Source organism: Corvus moneduloides, chromosome Z (assembly GCF_009650955.1).
Source record: "Corvus moneduloides isolate bCorMon1 chromosome Z, bCorMon1.pri, whole genome shotgun sequence".
NCBI lineage: Eukaryota > Metazoa > Chordata > Aves > Passeriformes > Corvidae > Corvus > Corvus moneduloides.
Window position 1 is genome coordinate 1,957,528 of NC_045511.1, and position 11,335 is coordinate 1,968,862.

Here is an 11,335-nt window from a genome sequence, read left to right on the forward strand (position 1 = left end):
AACTTCAGCCTGAAAGAACCCCAGTACTGGGGACACAGCTCCTGTTTGACCCCGTCCCTGTCTCCGAAATACTGGGCCAAGCTTGTGCTCTGTGCTGGGACACAGGTGGTCTGTGCCACCAGGTGAGGAGGAAAACTTGTGGAGGCCTTCCCTTGGGTTTTCCTCGACTGTTTCCTGCCCCTTTTACCTCTCATGCTTCTGGAAATAAAGGTGCTTGTTCCTTTTGGCCCCCTTACCCTGCCTTCAGGCATTCCGTGCTCCACATCCCCCTTGCACGTGGCAAGTCCCTATAGCTTGTTCCTGCCTTCCGGGGAGCAGGAGCTTGAGTGGAAACCACCAGAGCCCTTGTAGTCTGAAGAACATGGACAAGATGAATGTCCAGATGGGCTTGTGAGCTCCCACCCTACCAAAGTGCCTGGACCCCAGGAATGTGACTTCAGCCTCTGCTGTCCTCCAGGGGGTGGGTGGGCGTATTAGCAGGTCAGTCTCTGTGATAATCAGCTCGATGCTGGGCCTTCTGTTCAGCACAGATGTGTCCTTCCCAGGGGGATTTACAGACACGCAGCATTTGGTTGTCTCCAAAGGGACTGTGCCTTCAGCCGGATCCATGAACCAGCTTCAAAACGGCTTTTGATCATGGGCGAGTTTCAGTTTCTCTCCTCATCCTTCAGGTGGGAATCAGCACGGAAATCTGAGGCAGGATGGATGCACCCATCCTGTCTTCCTAGATGTGCACTACAACACACCTGGGAGGGCAGGAGATGAAACAATGCAATCTATGCTGCAATTTGGTTCATTTCCATTCTGAGCCACCAAATGTGAACTATCCAATAATCAAGAGATACCTGAGTGGTCCAGTGGCCAAGCTAGCAGTGATGACATGCATCAGAAGCTCCAGGAACACCATCAAAGGCACTGCAGGCGAAGGATGAAGCTGACAACTTCCTCACAAAACTGACTCCTCTTGAGTTTTTGTAGCATTGATCTGCATGAGCAGGTCTGTGTGGGCTGCAGGGACCTGGGGTTAGAAAGAGCACTCCAAATCTAGATATATGACCAGGTATAGGATCATGCTGGGGTTACAGCTAGCTGTCTAAGAACCACAGAAATCAGATAAATCATAGAATGATTTGGTTTGCAAGGGACCTTAAGCTAGTTCCAACTCCGTGCCATGGGTAGGGCGCACCTTCCATTATCCCATGTTGCTCCAAGCCCTGTCCAGCCTGGCCTGGATCACTTCCAGGGATGGGGCAGCCACAGCTGGGTGGGTTTTACTATGGATTAACCAAAAGATAAAGAATATTTGGTTCACTTGTATTTCTCCCTCTTCCAAGCTGTGCTGCTGGGTCTTAACCCAGAAGAAATGAGATGATAGCTTTGAACCTGAGGTATGGCACCAAATGAGCCACATGGACACACACAAAACTCTGCATTGCAGAGATGTTTTCATTTGTTTTCACCCTGTTCCATGAGGTACACACTGTATCCCGGTGGTTAAGGCCCTGAAGCCAAATTGTAGCATAGATGTCTTTGTCCTTTGAATTAAGATCTGATTCTTGTCCCCACTCATTAGGCCATGGGATGTAACCAACTCATTTAGCCTTCCTTTTTTCCAGGACTTCCACTTGTGAGGTACAGAGGTTACAAAAAGCTGCTCATCCTGAGAGCTGAAAGCAAGGGATGGAAGTACTCTACCCCTAAACAAACTTTTCACAGCAGCTTTCCAAAATACATCGGGTCACAAAAGTACTCAGGGCTGGAGCCCCTCTGCTCTGCAGCCAGGCTGGGAGAGCTGGGGGTGTTCAGCTGCACAAGAGAAGGCTCCAGGGAGAGCTCAGAGCCCCTGGCAGGGCCTAAAGGGGCTCCAGGAGAGCTGCAGAGGGACTGGGGCCAAGGCATGGAGGGACAGGACACAGGGAATGGCTTCCCAGTGCCAGAGGGCAGGGCTGGATGGGAGATTGGGCAGGAATTGCTGTCTGTGAGGGTGGGCAGGCACAGGGTGCCCAGAGCAGCTGTGACTGCCTCTGGATCTCTTGTGTCCAAGGCCAGGTTGGATGGGACTTGGAGCAGCCTGGGACAGTGGAAGGTGTCACTGCCCATGGCAGTGGGTGGAACAAGAGGGGCTTTAAACTGTTCTGTTGTTCTGTGACAATACAAAGAGGAAAAATGATCCAGCAAAGCCAGAGTCTGTCTGCGGAGATGTGCCCATGATGGGTGCAGTGCTGGTGGGCTATTGTATCATTTGCAGGATGCACTGAAGGTTTGGGATATCCCCCACAACCCCCCCCTTTACATCTTGCCCTATGTGACTCCCCCTGGGCAGGGCTGGAACACACTGAGCTGGCACAACCTTCAGCTGGACATGCCTTTCCAGGTCAAATATTAAATCGTCTGGAGACATGAAAAGCCTGGCAGATCACTTTATTCTATAAGATCTTTGCTTGCATTCATCTGTCAAAATAAAAGGCCAGGCAATGCTGTTCACAGTAAGAAAGCAGAGAAATAATCAGCAAAACTATGGCTTTTCAATACTATGACAGTTTTAGTTAAAATGTTCCAGCCCTCACCTCCTGCTGAGCTAATTTTAGCCCTCATTCAACACACACACACACACACACAAAAAAAAGAACACGACAGAAGGATGCTGAGCACCACTTCATATGTGTCCCCATTCACTCATTCAGCTTTGGGGCTGGTGGCTGTGGGGCGAGTGGGAGGTTAAAATAGAGACTGGAGGTTAAGCAAGGGAGAATTTCCCCTTGTCAAGCATTTGCCAGTTCTGTAATTCCATCTTTAGGGCTCAGAAAAACTGCAGCCACAGAAGGCAAGGTGCTGACCTGGTGTAAACCTGGTCTGAGCAGAAACACAGATGAAGGAGCTGTAGACAAGGACAAAGCCAGATACTTCCTAAATGAAAGCGCTGATGTCCAGCCAGCAGGTCACTCCTGGACACGATGCCCTTCTAGCTTCAAGCCTCCAGCACCTAAATTCAGGCACACCCCAGCCTTATGGACATCTTTCAGCAGAGCAATGGTGGCCCTGGGACCTCAGCTATCATTGTGCTCTGAACAGCTTATCGGTGGATTCCACTCTTCCCTCCTTGGAAATCACCTTAGAGAAATCTCATCTGCTTAAGAGGCTCAGACATGAAGTGGTTGAGACAGTCTGAAGTCCAGATTTCCCAGTGGATGGTGGGACATGTCTCCCTCCTCTCCTTCCTAGAAAGGAATTTCTCTGGAAATCTGGGATGACTGAAATCAGTGTGTTCTTGTTAACTGTATTTTTGCTTTGGACCACAGCTCCAGAATCAAAAGTGCTGAATCTTCTAATGATACACTGCAACATGGTAAATTACAGCACAGCAGGGACTTTTTTCCCAGTGTTGCTGAGCAGTAATTGAAGAGTGCAATAAAGAAGGGTCAAACAATGCAATTTTTGTCCTAAATCATACTTGAAATACTGTCGAAGTGTCAACTGCTGATGTACTGCAAGGGAAGGTGATAAAATTCCACCCTCTTCAGATCTTGGGTTTCCACACAGGAAAACCATTTGCAGGTGGTGCAGAGCCATGATCCCAGTGTCCAGTGATGCTCAGGATCTGGCTCACTCCCCACCCTCCCCGAGGCATCTGTGGGTTGTCTGCAAGCCTGAAGGGAATGGGTCCTCCTCCCCATGCAGCCCTCATGTGGTGGTTATGGGCCGGCTGTTCCAGACAGTTCAAATCCATGAATCCTTGGAAAAGCTGATTCTTTATGCTGGTTGTGCTTTCACGGGTGTAAAGTTGCTCCAGTGGACTTTACCTCAGCTTGCAAATGGTAGTTCATCTGGGTATTTCTGTTTTTATCTATCTATCTATCTATCTATCTATCCTCTGAAAGGGCTTGTGGAGGAAAATTGGTAAAAAACTGGCTTAAGAGGAATTAATAAAGCACACCCATACAAGGAAACAGCATTTTCTTTGTGTTGTCTACATGCTTTTAAAAATTCACCCTGGTTTATTTGGCACATGTTGGACAGAAGATGCCAGGGTGGGGGCACACATCTAGGGGTTTAAGGGAGGAGGTTAGAATGGGCTGGGACAACCAACTGTGAGAAATATTTAGAGCAAGAAGTGAAGATGGAGCTTCTCCCATGCCATTTATCTGTGCAGTACCATGGACTCACATGAGCTCTTTTGGACCAGGCTTTTTTACAGACCTTGCACCAAGCAGCAATGAGAGGTGATGTGCTGGGGGGTGGACAGCAAAGCCAGGACTGGACCTGAACAACCATGGCTGAATAGACAACTTATGGTTGGGAGGTCTGTCCCCTGTGACCTCACTGTGTCACCAGACTTTGGCAGGAGCCCTGCTCAGCCTTGCACATAGGAGGCAGAGGCACATTCCCAGCCTCTCCAGTGACTCATTGTACAAATTTTTGTGTGGCTTAAAGATGAAATGAAAAAAACCCCGAAACACTTGAGAGCCTCTGGTGGCTGTTGTGGTTAACAGGGAAGTCACTGCTGTGTAATGCTTACCAGCCAAGGTCCCTGTCATCAGCTTCAGTGGAAAAGCCCAGGATGTTTCCTCTTGTCATGCTACTGGATCACCACCATAAACTGCCAAAGTGCTCCTGGTGATGAATTTGACCATCCTCTTGGGTTTTTTTTTTTAGACAGTCTGGTTTCTGAAAGCCAAGAGGCTCCAGTGCTCACACACTACATCTGGCTGTCAGCTGCACACATGGCTGGACTTGATGATCTTGGATGTCTTTTCCAACCTTGACGATTCTATGATTCTGAATGTCTCCTGAACCTGGGGACAAGGTTCATCAAGTCTGGAAATGTGGCGGAAATCTGAGAGTGAATTCGCTCTTCCAAAACCAGCAAAGGCTGGATGGAGGGAGAAGACCTGAATGAGCAGCTGTCCTGCAGCAGAGGCAGCTCAAGTTGTGCTGTGACTCATCCTCCTCAAGGGACCCTGTGGTGGGAACAAGGGTGTGCTTTTTCTGGGCTGGGGCATGGTGCTTTGGTGTCTGGGCTTTTGGGATGCTCACTGGATTGGTGAGCAAGGAAAAGCAGTGCTGAGCAGGGGCACAAATCTACTTCAGTGGTTAAGACTCCCTGTGCAGGGGGGTGTTGGTGTTCCTGTCCCCAGCCTGTGCATGCCTGGTGGCATCTGCAATAGTGACATATTTACATTTGGGCTGAAACAAGAGGTTAAGGATCCCCTTGCACCCTCCACACACAGCTCAGCCTGTAGGCATCATCAGGAGATTGTGGGGACTCTGAACTCCTTCTGCCAAGAGGTATTGAGCCCCTTTGAGCTCAGCTGAACCCAATGTTGCGGGCAGGTGCTCAAGGCTCTTGGCTCCATCCCTTGCATTGGAGCAGGGTCAGGGCTGAAGGGAGGGCAAAATAGGCCCGCTGGGTTTCAGATCAGCTCTGAGAGTCAGATCTGGGTGGTTTCATTAGCTTTCAGCGTGGTGAAGTGTTTGCAGCCTTTTTTCGTACCAGACGGGAACAAAGCAGTGCGAGTCAGACGTCGGTGCGGGTGCTGTCGGTTACCAGGGTTACAACACGCATGGGAAAAAGGGAAAAAAATCCCACATATTGCAAGGAACTAAGTACTAATTTTGCTGTCGAGGCGATAGGCCTGGCATTACCATGGATGTATTTATATCCTCTGCCCTGTAGCAAATATGTAAGTTATTCTGGGGCATGTCCGTACTCTGGTTTGGAGCTGGACCACCAAAGACCTCCAGGGAGTTGTTGTGTGAGAGCTGAGGGGGGTCTCTTGTTATTCCCTGCAGCTGCCCAGATGAGAATGTCAGCATGAATATGCTTAAAATAGGAAAAAACACATTCTAACCCCAAAGATATCTGTTTTGCACAAGACATGCCGCAAAGAAAGGAACAGGACAGCTCAGGCTCCCAACCGTCAACCAGTGAAGGGACATAACTGGGCTCCAGTACCACACCTATCAAAGCTTGTTAGCTCAGTTTGGAGCCAATCTCCAGTGCGAAATGGGCCAGAAAACAAGTTTTGCCTCTCATCAGCAAGGTAAGCCAAGACTGAGAGGAGGAAACTAGAAAATGAAGGTGTTGTAAAAGGGGTCCAGTGAAAGAAAGTGGAAACCAGACCTGACAAAGGTGAAAGAAGGTAAACCAACCTCCTGAAGGGTGGTGGAATCCTGCAGAGCAGTGGGTGGGCAGGTTGCTCAGCTGGGATGGCTGCAGGAACCACAGGGGAACACTGGCACAAACAAAACCAAACCCCTGGAGATGGTCCAGCACCCCAAAATGCCCTGCTGGAAGTGGTATTTACTCCTTCCCTGGGAGCTCAGGCCCTGTGGTTTGGTTCTTCCAGCCCAGCATGCCATGGGGAAGCTGGGATGAATTTCGTGGTTGGAGAATTTTCTGGTTTTAATAATTGATCAAGAGCGAGTAGTGGGATGGAGAGGCCTCGTGCAGTGATGTGTTGCTTGTGGGCTCACCAGCAGAACCACTTCCAGCCAGCAGACAGCGTGGAGTGGGGCTGGAGGCAGGGAACTGCCTCCATCAGATGGGCTGTTCAGGGCTTACAGCCTCCACAACCGGGTGGAAGGGTTTGCTTTCATCTCCCTGCCTGCAACATCTGCAGCCTGGACTCATAAAACTTTCAGCGCTACTTTAACCCTTCAGGTTCTTTTTTTCTTTTAGGGATTTTTCTGGGGACAAAAGGCTGCAGTTGAAGATTAAAAAACCCATGCAGCAGCATCCCTAGTTGGAGGAGCTGCCAGCTCTGTCTGCTGCCCATGGAGTGAAGGACAGTGGGACCTCAACCCCCAGCTGGGATCATTCCCTGGAGGCATCCAGACTGAAAGAGACTGCTGGACTGGGACAGCATTGGTGTTTCAGTGTATATACTATAAAAATAACTTTTCTTGGGACTTTTTTTTTTTACAGAGATGCATCACCACTCTTGGCAGCAGTGAGGCTCCAGGTTTGGATTGATTTTCAGCACAGTCAAACTCAATGCTCCTAATCCAAAGCCTTTTAGCTCTTGGAGGTCACACTGAGTTCAGGAGGCAAATTTCTCACCTGGGGCATATTTTTGTTGCAGGAAAACAGATCCCTAGATAGGGACTGGCTTTGTCAGAGGAAACTGATCTCAGATACAGACCTGCTCGTAGCTTGGGAAACTCCAGGGAGATGGAGCCAGAGTGATTTTGGTGTTCAGAGCTCAGCATCTTCAAATATACCCATCTCCTTCCAGGGGAGATGAGGAGTCCAGTAAAACAACCTCAGCTGGAGCAATAAGGGGCACTGGATAATGATAAAACAGAATATGAGGAATGTCTCAAAGTGACCTGAAAGTGGAGGTGGTCAACATGAGACCAGGAGGAACAGCAGCAGACCTTGGTTATACATTTCTGTTGCAAAGTCTCATCTGCTTTTTTGAAGCCCCATACAAGGTTCCCATTTGTGGACCCTGCTTCTTGTCTCCTGACTGGCTACCAGGGTCTCACAAGCATCTGTGAGCTTCAGGAGTCATGTAAGAATAAGAAAGTGGAAAGCACAACTCTCCAGTCCTCTGAATGCAGAACTTTGACAAGTGCAGGATGAAGACTTGGAGCCTGGATAGGTGAGGGGAAAAAAAGGTTATTAGGAGTTATCATGACTTTTAAGTCAGCTGAGGATGTGGATGATTCTTTTTTTTCTTTTTAAGTAGTTCAGTTGGCAGGGCTTGGCTGGGCTCTGGGACTCCTGCTGGGAGTAGCTGACGGACAGACCCAAGTTTGACATGCCCAAGGGTGTGCAAAAGCTCCTCCATCAGGCACTGAAACATCCAAACTGGAATGATGTGAGAGATTCAGCTGGTCCAAGTAAGCTGTGTTGAGGCTGAGTGCTGGGGGAAGAGGAAAACTGGGGGATCTTGCACAGAGACAAGAAGTTGTGGTGGAAATTGATATATTCCCTTACATATCCATCATTCCCTGAAGCAACAATTTCTGCCCCTCTCTGGTTTTGCTTTAAGCATTGTATCTCAGGGTCTGACCCGGAACCCTAAAAGCTGGACTATAAACTCGGGTTTTGGTATGTGGCCCACGGGTGTCATCCCTCTCTCATCTCACAGTTACAGAGTGGTCCATAGTCCGTGGTGGCCTCACTCTGCCACCTCCTCCTGCTTCTGCAGCCTTCCAGGTGCATCCCTGAGCTTGACATGTCACAGAAACTCTCTGAACGACCTTGGGCAAACTGCTTCTGCCTCAGTTTCCCCTTCCTCCTAGTTATCAGCCCCTGTGCCTTTGGTGGCATCTGGAGTGACTTTCCTCCACCAGCAGAATTTGTTTAATTTAGAGGCTGGGGATGGCTTCTCCATTTATACGCCCACTGCCCAAGTGAGTGCTGGAGATGAAAGCTGAAGGAGAGCACACAGTGGGGAGGGGAGTTGCAGCTGGGACTTGAGTGCCGGTCTTCGCAGCACCTCCGTGCCAGGAGACATCAAAGAGGGCATGGCACCCTCAGCTCCCAGGCAGTGGGGAGCTGAAATGCCCTTCCAGTTCAGGCATGCCTCAGAGTTTGCTAAAAAAACCCCACTTCTTATTAATCTGCGATTGAAACTGTAATTATGTCATCGCTCTGAATAGCCCCATCGACAAGTTCGGGCACGGGACGAGGCTGAGCCGCCGAGGCCGGCGCGCTGCGCGCAGGCCTGGCCGCCTCTCCCGCACCTCCGCGGCCTTGCCTGGGCTGGCACATCCCGGCCTGGGCCGCGGCGTCCTCTGCAGAGGGGACAAAACCTGCGCCGCCGTCCTGGGCGGGCGAAGCTGCTCGTGGTGGATGTGTGGCATGAGGGCACTGCCCTCCTGCACTGCTGCTGCAGTTTCGTGGCTGTCCCCACCCTTGTTCCACAAACCTGGGTGCCTGTCCTGAGCGCCTTCTCCAAGGTCAGACTCTTCCATTTCATGCCTGAACGGGCATCCCTTTGGGAAAGCAGGGCTCAGCTGCTGCAAGGTGTTTAATTCGGACAGCAGGCCCTCAATGCAGCCAAGCACCTCAGCTGGGGGGTTTCTGGGTCCCTAAAGAGCCTCGGTTTCTGATGCTGCTGGTTTTCTACCTCCCTAAACATCACCTGTGATGGCTGGTTCTGTCCCTGCACTGTGTACAGCCCCAGGAGCCTCTCCCACCCCAGGGATGCTCAGCTCTCCTCTACCCTGCAATTCTCCCAAAAACTCTCTTTTTCTCTCTCTTTTCTCTCCCCAGAATCTTCTACCTCTTCAGGTGCCCCTCATCCCCCAGGAAGCCAGCCCTGCTCCCCCAGCCCCACACTTGCCTCTGTTTGCTCTGAAAATGCTGGTTTCAGCTTTCATTGCTCTCAGATGTTTTTTTGGACCCTATTAAATAACATTGCAAACGTTGATGTTAATTAAAATTCCTCCTAACCACTCCCTGTTCACCCTCCTCTTGTAACCCCTCCTTAAAACCTCATTCACTTTTGGGATCTTCCCAAACAGAGGCTCTCCAGACCCAGCTTTTTTTGGGGTGTTTCTCCACGCCACATCCCTCCTCTGTAAACAAGCTCTGGGGTGCAAAGCCCTGTCTGTTTTTTCTTCATCGCCGCCTTCCTATTATTTTGTCTGTCCTTGCAGCTTAAGCGTGAGGAACTTCAAAAGGATTTACCATGTTTAGGCTGGTCTTTGTGCCAGGAATGGTATCAACAGACACACAGCATCTCATGGGAACAAATCTCCTCAAGGTTGGTACATCTCTCTGAAAGATAACATTTTAGGAACTGAGCTCCCACCTGTCCAGCATTGGACCTTGAATATCTGGAGCAATGTCTACTACGTCCCTGGGTTTTGCTGTTCGTAATTCCTGGTCCAGGTTAGCCCCACTTTGGATATTTGTTGTCTTTGCTGGAGGAGAAGACATCTTCCCTGCAGGAGGACTGGTCTGAGAAAAATGTGAAAGTGAGGTATTTCTTTAAATTCCAAAACACAACCCAGTTATGGAAGCAAAATAAACCAAATTTATAGAAAATGGTGCTGGAAGAGAGCACTTAAAATCAACTAACTCCATGCTAATCCCAAGGGCAATCCAGACATCTTTAAACTACCTGCAATTGGTGTTTTTCCAGCCTGCTCTTAAAAATCTTAAGTGCAGCATTACTATGTTTTTTCAGGCAATTTTTTCCAGGCCTTTATTATCTGTCTGTCACCCAGGCTGCATCTTCCTGCAGGTTAAGCCCACAACTTCTCAGCCCTTCTTTTGTGATAACGAAGGGTTTATTTCCTTTCTCTCAGCGGCTGTGTTTTACAACTTACAGTATCACTTAGTCTTTTTTCTTTTACTTTAGACTAAACAGCCCCAGGTCCTTCAAGCTTCCTTTTTGGGATATCTTTTGATTTTCTAAGCACTTTACACACTGTCCTCCAGACTCCCTTTGTTACCAATTTACCACCTTTATTAGTAAGTCATTATCAAGGATTCATTAGACATCACTTATTTGGGTAAATGCTGTTTATGACAATATCTTTTTTCTGCTCGTTTTTACAGAATGTAATAGCTGCTGTCCAGCCATCTGCCAGCTCTTTATGGCTTTGCAGAGGTGAGGCATGGGTGTGTAAGGGCAGCTATTCTCAGCACCAGACTGCAGTAGGGCCACAGGGAGCTTGGGGGGATTTGACAAGGACCAGCTCAATGGTTCCCAACTTCCCAACCATTGCTTGGGTGTCTTTGAGGACTCCATCCCCAAAGAGATGTAAAACACCCACCAGGAATGTGGGGTTCCTCTGAGGTCTACATGGTTTTGGAACCCTGGACTGGTCCAGTTCCAACTCACAGGATCCCATGGAAATTCAGAGTGAAGTCCCCAGATTTGTGCTGGGCAGGGAGCAGCCTTGCCAGGCATTAAATAAAAATGGGTCAAGTACACCACATTTTTATCCATTCTGAAATGATGGGTTTTTTCCACAAAGACATTTTGATAAGGGAAAGCATTTTGTGCTATTTATTGCAATTATCTCTGAGGATACAGTTGACTCTGCTGAAGATAAGGAGGACCTTGGAATTCCAGGAACAGCATTACCAGTGAGATAAGCATCAGCCACAAGTGCAGAGTTGATTTCCCTTTCAGACAGAGGACATCAGACCCCCAAGTAGAGTAAAAATCTCCAGCCCTACACAAGCATGGCTAGGAATGTTTTTTCCAGTAGGAGACCTGGCCTGGGATCTGTGTGGCAAAGCACTGAATTGTTGTGCATGAACCACATATCTGCTGAGGGTGTTTTAAATACAAGAACAACACAGCACACTTATTTTCTGCTTGAAGAGTCGGCACATATTGCAGAGGTTTTGGTCAAAGAGCTCCAT